We start from the raw sequence: 9,466 nt of genomic DNA on the forward strand, positions 1-9,466 counted from the left end.
CTGAGGACTCATCTGATTCTGGGGAGGAGGATGCTGCTGTTATTATCATCTCTTCTGACAGTACTGCAGTGGTTAACACTGAACTTCAATTGGTTGTTGGGGGAGGCTCTAAAACTGGACTACAAGACTCAAACAGTGATGATTTGCTGAACTGCAAGCCTGTTCCTCTTATGTCAGAAGCTATCAACAGGAAAGGTAAGGAATTGGATGAGGGATCATCCAATCTGATCCCACTAGAAAAAAGGATGCAGGATGCTCATGAAAGGAAAGTGGGGCTGCTTAAGGAAAGGTCTACTGTTCGTGGTAAGGGACTCAAGTTTTTTGATATTCCAGAAATAGGAGCCAAATCCAAACAGATTGCCGCTCTTCCAGTGGGAAGTACTTCTGATGGCATGCTAGGACTGGCTGATGCATATCATTTTTCTGATCTGCGTGAAACTCATAAAGAGGAGATCATAGCTGCAAGGAAAAGGAAATGTTGCACGGATGCTGGTGATTATATTGTGCCTGAGGATGCCATGTTGTCTCTGGCTAATGCGAGGAGTTATTTGCAGAGGTTGGCAAAACGAGGTTGTTGGGATCAAGGAATTCAGACAGGGAGGCAGCAGCAGCAGACTTGGGGTTTCAGGGTAAATGTGGAGGATGTTATTATGATTGATTCTAGTGTTTCATCCATTCCCTCGGTGAACGGCAAGGCGGCAGATTTGGATGGCTTTGCGGAGGTTGGGCCTTCACAACCTCCTCACTCGCCATGATGGGTCTCATTTGGAATTGTAGGGGACTCAATAATACGCTCGCCCCTACAATTCCTAAAGTAAGAGCGTTATTAGGTAGTAAGTTTTATGATTTTTTGTTTTTAATAGAGACGAAATGTAGTACAAGCCATATTTTCCCTATTTTTCGGTCGATGGGCTTTGTTAGACATTTTGGTGTGGATTCCGTGGGGGCATTGGGTGGATTATGGGTTGGGTGGCGAAATGAGTCCAAGATGAAGTTGGTTTGTAATAATTTTATCATTCTAGCTGTCGAGAAATATAATGGACGATTATGGTATCTTGTGCTTTTTTATGGTGCCCCAAGTGTAAGTTTGCGCATATCGGTTCTAATGGAATTGGAGAACTGGATGGACACTTGTAATCACCCTTTTTCTTATTGTGGTTGATTTTAATCAAGTCGAATTTTGCTGTGATAAAATGAGTTCTAGCCAAAGACCAATTGATGGGGTTGAGGATTTTAGTCTTTGGAAATTACGGAATGAGTTAGTGGATATTCCGTATAAAGGGCCGCGATTTACATGGTGTAATAACAGACAGGGGAGAAAGAGGGTCTACGAGCGCCTAGATAAAGCTCTGAGATCTAAGGATTGGTTCTCTTTTTTCCCGGAATCCGGTATTAAACATTATCCTATACAAATCTATGATCATGCTCTGATTGAAGTGGACTTGAACCTCACCAAGAATGGGGGAAAAACCGTTCAAAATTGACGCATAGGCATTGGATTATGAGGAGTGTCTTGACAAGGTTCGGATGGTTTGGAATATGTGTGATCAAGGTTCCCCGACATTCCGCCTCACGAGGAAACTGGCTAGGGTTCGTAATAGTGTTAAAAAGTGGACGCTTAACAAGAAGGCTGAATGGCAGGTGAAGTGGGAGGATTTTGATAGGAAATTGGAGGCTGGGATGAATATTACATGTGATGGGGGAGGGACTGAGGAATATGATAAAGCAAATAATGAGGTACGGGAGTTCGCAAAAGCCGCTGCGGTTTTTTGGAAACAACGGGCAAAAATAAAGTGGACTATGGATGGGGATACACGTACTAAATTTTTCTTCAATTGGGTTAAAGGAAGAGCGGGAAGAAACTATATCCATGGGGTAAAAGGCGATGATAGTCAATGGTTGTATGATGATGAGGCGGTGAGTGGTGTGTTTCAAAACACCTTTATGGAGCTCTATCAGGCATCAGGGACTGGTATAGAGGTAAGGGATAGCTCGGCTTTTGCTCATGTTCTCCAACATGTTAACCGTGGGGTGGCGCATGATCAGGTGGACCGGTTAAGCCGACCCTTCACTGCTCAGGAGGTTCGGGGAGCTGTTTTTTAAATGGGGGCTTTTAAAGCTCCGGGACCTGAATGTTGGTCCATGATTAAAAGTGAGTTTACCAGCGCGGTGTTGTCCATCTTAAATTCTGGAAGGGTTCAGCGGGAGGCTAACAGAACCTTTATTGCCTTGATCCCAAAAACTGATGCACCGGAAGGGGTGGCAGATTATCGCCCCATAAGTCTTTGTAATGTGATGATGCGTGTTGTAACCAAGTGTATAGCAAATCGACTGGCAAAGGTTATGGGCTCCTTGGTAAGTGAATCACAAAATGCTTTTCTGCCGGGCAGAAGCATTAGTGATAATATCTTATTGGCGCATGAGGCAATTCATAATATCCCGAGGTTTAAAAAAGGACAGCATGGAAGATGTGCCTTTAAAGTGGATATGAGTAAAGCGTATGACAGGATACGATGGGATTTTTTGGAATCGGTACTTCTCAAATTTGGTTTCCCTCATAGGTTAATAAGGCTCATTATGAACTGTGTCACTATAGTAAGCTATGAAATCCTCTTCAATGGGAAGCCGTTACCTCAGTTTTGCCCTTTGTGTGGACTAAGGCAAGGAGACCCGCTGTCCCCTTACCTCTTTATCTTGTGCATGGAGATTCTCGCGACAAATATTGACTTCGCTCATGAGGTGGGACGGGTTCATAGTTTTAACCTATGCAGAGGAGTACGGTCTATCACGCACCTGTTCTTTGCGGATGATTCAGTCTTCTTTTTTAAAGATAAGGGACACACAGCTGCTAATCTTATGAGTCTTATTAATGATTATTGTGAGGCTTCAGGACAAAGATTAAATCCAGATAAATCAGGTATCCTCTTCAGCCCAAATACTACTCTGGCTAAGGTTCAGAAGCTGTTGCAGGTATTGCAGATCAGGAATAACAAAGGAATTGGGAAGTACCTTGGAATACCGGCGGAGTTTCAGGAATAAAAAAAGGAATCTTTAAATCTTTAGTGGAGCACATTACAAAACGCATTTCTTCTTGGAATGGGATTTTCTTGTCACCGGCGGGACGTCTTACTCTGATTTCATCTGTCCTATCAAATCTCTCAAATTACTTTCTATCGGTTTTAAAAATTCCGGTAAGTGTGGCAAAAAAGATTAACTCTCTTTTGGCACAATTTTGGTGGACGGGTTGCAAACTAGGGAAGAATGTTCACTGGTGCAGCAAAAAATTTCTGAGTTTTCCGAAGAGTGCTGGAGGTTTAGGGATTCGGAATGTAGAATGTGTAAATAAAGCTCTGTTGGCCAAGCATGGTTGGAGATTAGTTTCTGGAGACTCTTCTCTATTTAGCAAGATTTTTCGACACAAACTCTTTGGAACGGATAAATTCACGTTTTTCAGCGACCATTCCAAGGGTGTTGGTGCGTCGTGGGGTATTCGCAGCATCCTTCATGGGTTACAGCTGATTAGGGATCATATCGGCTGGAAACCCGGAAGAAGTTCAACTTTAAACGTTTGGCTATCACGATGGGTGGGAGGTGAGTATTCGGAACCAAAGGATTGTTGGCTAGGTATAAATGATGTTAATATGGCACATCTATAGGTGAGACACCTTCTTATGCCTAATGGAGAGTGGAATGAACCATACATACTGACACTTTTTACTGATGAGTCTACGGCACGGATTCTGGCGATGCATGTTCGTAATTCGAGGGTGTTGGATAAGGTCTTCTGGCCTCTAACGAAGGATGGGATTTATTCTGTCAAGAGTGGGTATGGGCTGCTTTTTTATGAATACATGAATGGGAAAGGTTCACAGAAAGATAGAGATAGGATTAGCGACCGGGGGAAGGAGTTTTGTAGGAAACAATTATGGCATCTCCCGATCCCTAATACATGGAAAATTCTTGTTTGGAGAATCCTTACCAACACACTCCCGGTGGGAAAGGAATTTCAGAAGCGAAATCTGGTCACAAGTGTTGTTTGTGGAATGTGTGGGGTTGAGGAGGAGAACTTGGAAACGGTTGAACATATTTTCCGTGATTGCTCATTATCAGCTTGGATTTGGGCAGGGTCAGATCTAGGGATCAGGGTTGAGAATGTAGGGACACTAAACATCAGTGATTGGATCATTGATTGGGTTAAATATCTATCGAGCGGTGAGGACGGGAAGAAGCGGGTGATAATGTTCATGACAGTTTTGTGGGGCCTATGGGCTTTACGCAATAAGACTAAATTTGATAACATGAATTTGAACTCACAGGTTATATCTCTGGGTCTCTCTTTGACTCGATTAGGGAAAAGGCTCATATTCTCAGTGACCATATTGATGGAAATGGGTTAAGGACTAATTCAAGGGGGAATCGCGAGGTCAGCATTGATGTTATGAAATCTGAGATAAAGGATGGTTACCCTTTTCAATTGATTGGTAATCAGGATCGGTGTGATGTGATACGTGTTCAAGTTGATGCTAGCTGGAACCGGAATTATGAGGCGGCTTTTGGATGGGTGGCCTACGATTGGAGGGGCTGCGAGTTGATGCGACGACAGATGCGAACCAAAGCGGAATCAGCAATGTAAGCGAAAGCTTTGGGAGTACGAGATGTTCTCATATGGGCTTCTTCGGGGGGCTTTCTTCATCTTCAGATATCGTCGGATTGCCTACAACTTCTCAATGAGTTAGCAGGAGTGGAAAAGGCCAATCATCTAATCTCTGATCTCCTTGAGGAAATGTAGGGGCTTTCTAGTGTTTTTCATTGTTTATGTTTTGTTTTTATTCCGAGGCATCTTAATAACATAATGCATGGCCTGGCCTGTCAAGCTATGAGACTGTAGCACCTTTCTTTACCGCTGTCAAAAAAAAAAAAAAAAAAAAAAAAAAAATTTACTTTGACGATTGTGTCAAAGTTGAATTAAAATTGCTGACACCTAACTTTAGATACAAATGGAATGTTGAAATAAATAACTAATTTTAAATGTTATATTGCGTAACATGATTCACGATTAATGAGTAGCTGATGAAGAAACTCAGAAGACAAATGAGTAACAAATGAAGAATTAAGCTTTGAATGAAAAAGTAGAATTCCCAATTCAACGCAAATGTTTTTGAAATCCTGTTACAGCTTTTATGCTTTGATACAACGCAATCCACATCATCACGCTAACTACGGAGCATCAGACGGTTTTCCATGCAAAACGCTCCTCCTACTGTAACAGCATCGAACTGCAAACTCACCCAAAATACACAACATTAAAACTAGCTGGTATAGATAACAGTCACTAGGGCTGAATCTATGACAGGTTGAGTTCCGTTAAAAACTTCCCTTATGGATCCTTTTATACCCAAAAACATTTTCCCCTGATAGTGAATACTGAATACTACGTACTATACAAGAGTCAAGACAAAGATACAGAGCACATTCCTAATTGTAGACTTGTAGTTGATGAGTGACTCAGAATCTTCTTTATCATCTCAAGAATATGTTCCAGGTTCAGACGTGATCATATGTGGAAGTCTCAACAAAGTTCCGCTTATCAACCTGGGAAAATATGCTCCTAATCAGTATGGTTCACCAAAAGAGCAGAAAAAACCTGCGATTGCCTGAGACACAGCAGTGACGTTGAATAGCAACACAAGACAATATATTTCGACTTGTGGAACAAATCAGCCCTGACCTCATGTGGTATATATTTTTCACCATCGGAACAATCAGCACAAAAGATTAGTTCAAAATACTCGGAGCACCAAAAAAAAGCAAAATATAACCTAAATAATTTAGGTGGATTCAATATTATTCCATTTCCAGCACAGTATAAGAGTAAGAGACGGCTCTCTTAAGTTTCATCAAACACGGCAAGAAAGAAACTAGCAAATTAATCAAATCGCAGGCAATTAAACCTAGCGAATGGGTCAACTAGGTCGAGTGCGGGTCGAGTCAGTTCAGGATGTGTCATTTCGGGTGTTTAGTTATTAAGTTATTTAGGGATAATGGTCAATATATGACAACAAACATTCAGGTTGGATCAATTCGGGTTGCGGTCAAATTCGGATCTTCTGTTTGGGTGCGAGTTCGGCTCGGGTCAGTTTTGTCAGGTTACAAGCAATGGCGTCCTCACACCACCACTCTATGAGACAGCTAGGAAATTTTCAACCTTAATGAGCCATAGAACTTCCACTCATCTGAAGACTGGTCCAGGAATAGACCGGCCTGCCTATCCTGTTCAGAAAATTGTACGAGAGAAACTGAGCTGTGAGGCTGGTGCTCCCCCCGACTACTATGGTGGCCACTACTATCACAACCAAGTACCAGGAGCCTTCTAACTACATGATCAGTCGTTTTTTAAAGTCGCCTTGGTCAATTGTGACTTTGAACATATATGACCACACTAACTTTAAACTTATGACCGATTGCGAAACTTTGCCTAGGAAAGCTCATCCAAACGTAACTATAGCCATCGAATTAGAGCTTCCAAGACCACTCTAGCAACAGTATCAAAGTGAGTTGATATTGCCAAAACCAACTCATAGACACTCAAAGACCATTAGACCATGGTCGAGGTTGTCAACAAAAAATCATACACCCAAGGAACAACTATCCCGTAATATGTCACTATAGCGAATAAAATGGTATTTCGACTCACAACTTCACCAGTTATTAAGACTACGATTAAATGTGTTTGCCAATTTTGGATGCCAGCTTGGGTATAGAGTGATTTTTTAACATTTAACATATGACCCTGAGCACCTTAAAGTTTGAAATGGTTCTGAAAAGCTATTGAAATTGTCAATTGCATGTGTTAACCTTCAAATTGATCATTATTACATCCTAACCCCTATCAACGAAACTCACGGGGACTTTACACACGTCCCAAATCGGGAAACTTCTCTACCAAGAGCCTTTTTGTGGCATGATTAGTAAACTCTGAATGTCATCTTGGGTAAATTGTGATTTTTGAACCATGGTATACGACACTAAGAAGCTTACTAAAAACTTTTTCGAGTATAAAACCTGAGGCTATATAAGGTGCATGTTATGAGGCCTTCCAGGACCCTGAAGTGATCAAAACTAAATCAGAGACACTGCACAGGAAAGCCAGTCCAAAGCATGTATTAACCTTCAAATTCAGCCGTCTTATACCACCTTTAAGTTACTGAGTCAAGATCATCATCCAATCCATAAACTCCCCACAGACCTGTGACTAGACCCTTTTTTTCTAATAAGATGATAATTTGACATTGAACTACTCCCTTAGTATCCTTAATGATGATATAGCTAGATGATTATGAAGGCATTCTTGCATAACAAGAGACTTTTGAGCACAACATATGACACTATGAAGCTTGCTTCAACCCTTTGCAGTTATTCGAAAACAGTGATGTTCCAGGGTGTATATAACTTTCAAATTCAGCTACCCGAGACAACAACATACCACTGTTTGGTTTGTATCAGAATGCGGTGAGGTTACTTACGTTAAAAGCACAATTTTCCTAGGAACACCACTCTACTGGAACGAGGACCAATAATAGCTGATCAAGAGATAAATAGGCCCAGAATTCCCCTAGCCTTCAAGCCATAAATTTTGCATGTGTTTGCCGATGTTGCATGCCAACTTGGGTACTGAACTTTTTAACGTAACATACAACTCTAGGCAGCTTATTTAATGTTTGGAATGATTCTCACACTGCCTAATCTCCTGCATGGGTAATAAACCTTCAAATTCATCCTTCGTCCACCCTAGGCTACTGTGTCAAATTGAGTTGAGATTATCACGATCAACTCATAAAGACCTTGGAAACAACCCAACACACAAACGAGACCAACTTTTTACAAGAGTTCCCAAGTGTGATGTTGGGGTGTGAAAAAATACGGAGTATATATTATTGAGTGTGTTTTGGCAAAATGGATAAACTCTGTTGGAGATAATTAAGAAAATTTAGAAAACAGAACTGTCAAGAAGCAACGTGAGATCCTCAAATTTACTGGTGGTAAAAACTTATGATACCAAAAAAGCAAAGATAATATTTATTAGACGTAGTTTGCTACATCTAGAAATGTCGAGATTACAACCTGTCACAGAGATCATGGGAACTACTCTCCCATACTGTCTCCCCTAGGAACTCTACAATTTCACAATCTCAATGATCGTTGAAAACATTCCAAGTTTTTGTTTTGGAGTTCATTATACTCCCCATTCCCAAAATTCCAAAAACTGCACTATTCACGTTTTTGGTAATATTGGTAAAACAAGACATACTAAATTACTAATGGAACATAAGCAAAACTAGGATCAGAGTGTACTAACAAAATCCATACCTCTTCACAGAAAGATGTGTCAATGGGCACCACTTTACATTTTGTCACCTGCAAATTGAGAATGAAAGAAAGATTTATACTCCGTGTAAATAAAAACCTCCAATAGGCGCGATAGCTATAGAAAGGTTTCTGATTTGGCACATTCTGCAATATAATCAATCTCACAATCGCCCTCTCCTAAAATTGGTTAACTGTTCAGGCGAAAATATTGCTACTTTTCTAAGGTTTACTTACACAGTTACACGTATCAAAGTTCATAGAGCTTTTCCATGAAAGACAAGACTGTACTCTGCCTTACTTAAAATCCAAGGAAAATTCGCAGTTAGACGAATAGTCCTAGAAATACTACAGAGTAGAATATTTTTTCTCATTATCGCCAAAAACGTAAAAATAATTTATATGGCCTGTGAAAAGCCGTCAGTAAAATTACATCACATCTCGGGAGAATCAACTCAGAGTACTAATTGCCACTAACAGTCTCGACTCTCGAGTCTTCGGCTACACCAATTTTAAGGAAAAGCTCCAAAGTACGAGATGTATAGCTCATTTAAAAAAATCTCACACATCAGACTTATATCCACCAAGTTAGATCTAGTAAGCAGAATTTTTATTTAAAGATAGTCATCCATTAAGTAGAACACTTTGAAGATGATCAAATAACATTACCATTAGTTGGTAGAGTTTACTATAGATGTGAACCGAATAAAAAAGGAATGCATTTACAAATACACAAATAATGGTGTAATTAACTTTCTGCTATTTTGAATAAATTCTACACAAAGTTCACCCAACTTAGCAAGGACCTCATCAACACGGCTCCCCCCCCCCCCCCTAAAAAGTTCGAATAAAATAAAATAAAAGGGTAGATGAGAGGAGGAAAATTGAAGAATTGCCTGATGGAGATGCTTTTTTCCTTACCTATAGAATATATTCTAATAGTGATAGGACAATGTTTGCAATTCCTTGAGTAAGCATTTTTACTTTAAAATCAATTGCGTGAATAATAAGCATCCAAGAAGTCGAGAAATAACATCAAATGCCTTCAGTAGTCTACCAGAATCATCTGATTTCGACAACTGCAAGGAAGCAAAATAGGACA

The 9,466-nt window shown here is 40.4% G+C and overlaps 1 long non-coding RNA gene across 2 annotated transcripts; it reads right to left on the reverse strand.

Annotated features, from left to right (window-relative positions):
* Positions 1-5,475: 5,475 nt before the first annotated feature.
* LOC141653642 (uncharacterized) lies at positions 5,476-9,176 on the reverse strand. 2 transcript variants are annotated; one of them, XR_012547478.1, is made up of 3 exons: positions 9,034-9,176; positions 8,368-8,415; positions 5,476-5,592 (listed from the first exon to the last, which is right to left on the reverse strand). It is a non-coding gene; the product is annotated as an uncharacterized LOC141653642 (long non-coding RNA). The 2 variants fall into 2 exon arrangements; XR_012547477.1 differs by lacking the exon at positions 9,034-9,176 and adding an exon at positions 8,602-9,022.
* Between the last annotated feature and the right edge of the window lie 290 nt (positions 9,177-9,466).

This window comes from Silene latifolia, chromosome 4 (genome assembly GCF_048544455.1).
Source record: "Silene latifolia isolate original U9 population chromosome 4, ASM4854445v1, whole genome shotgun sequence".
Taxonomy (NCBI): Eukaryota; Viridiplantae; Streptophyta; class Magnoliopsida; order Caryophyllales; family Caryophyllaceae; genus Silene; species Silene latifolia.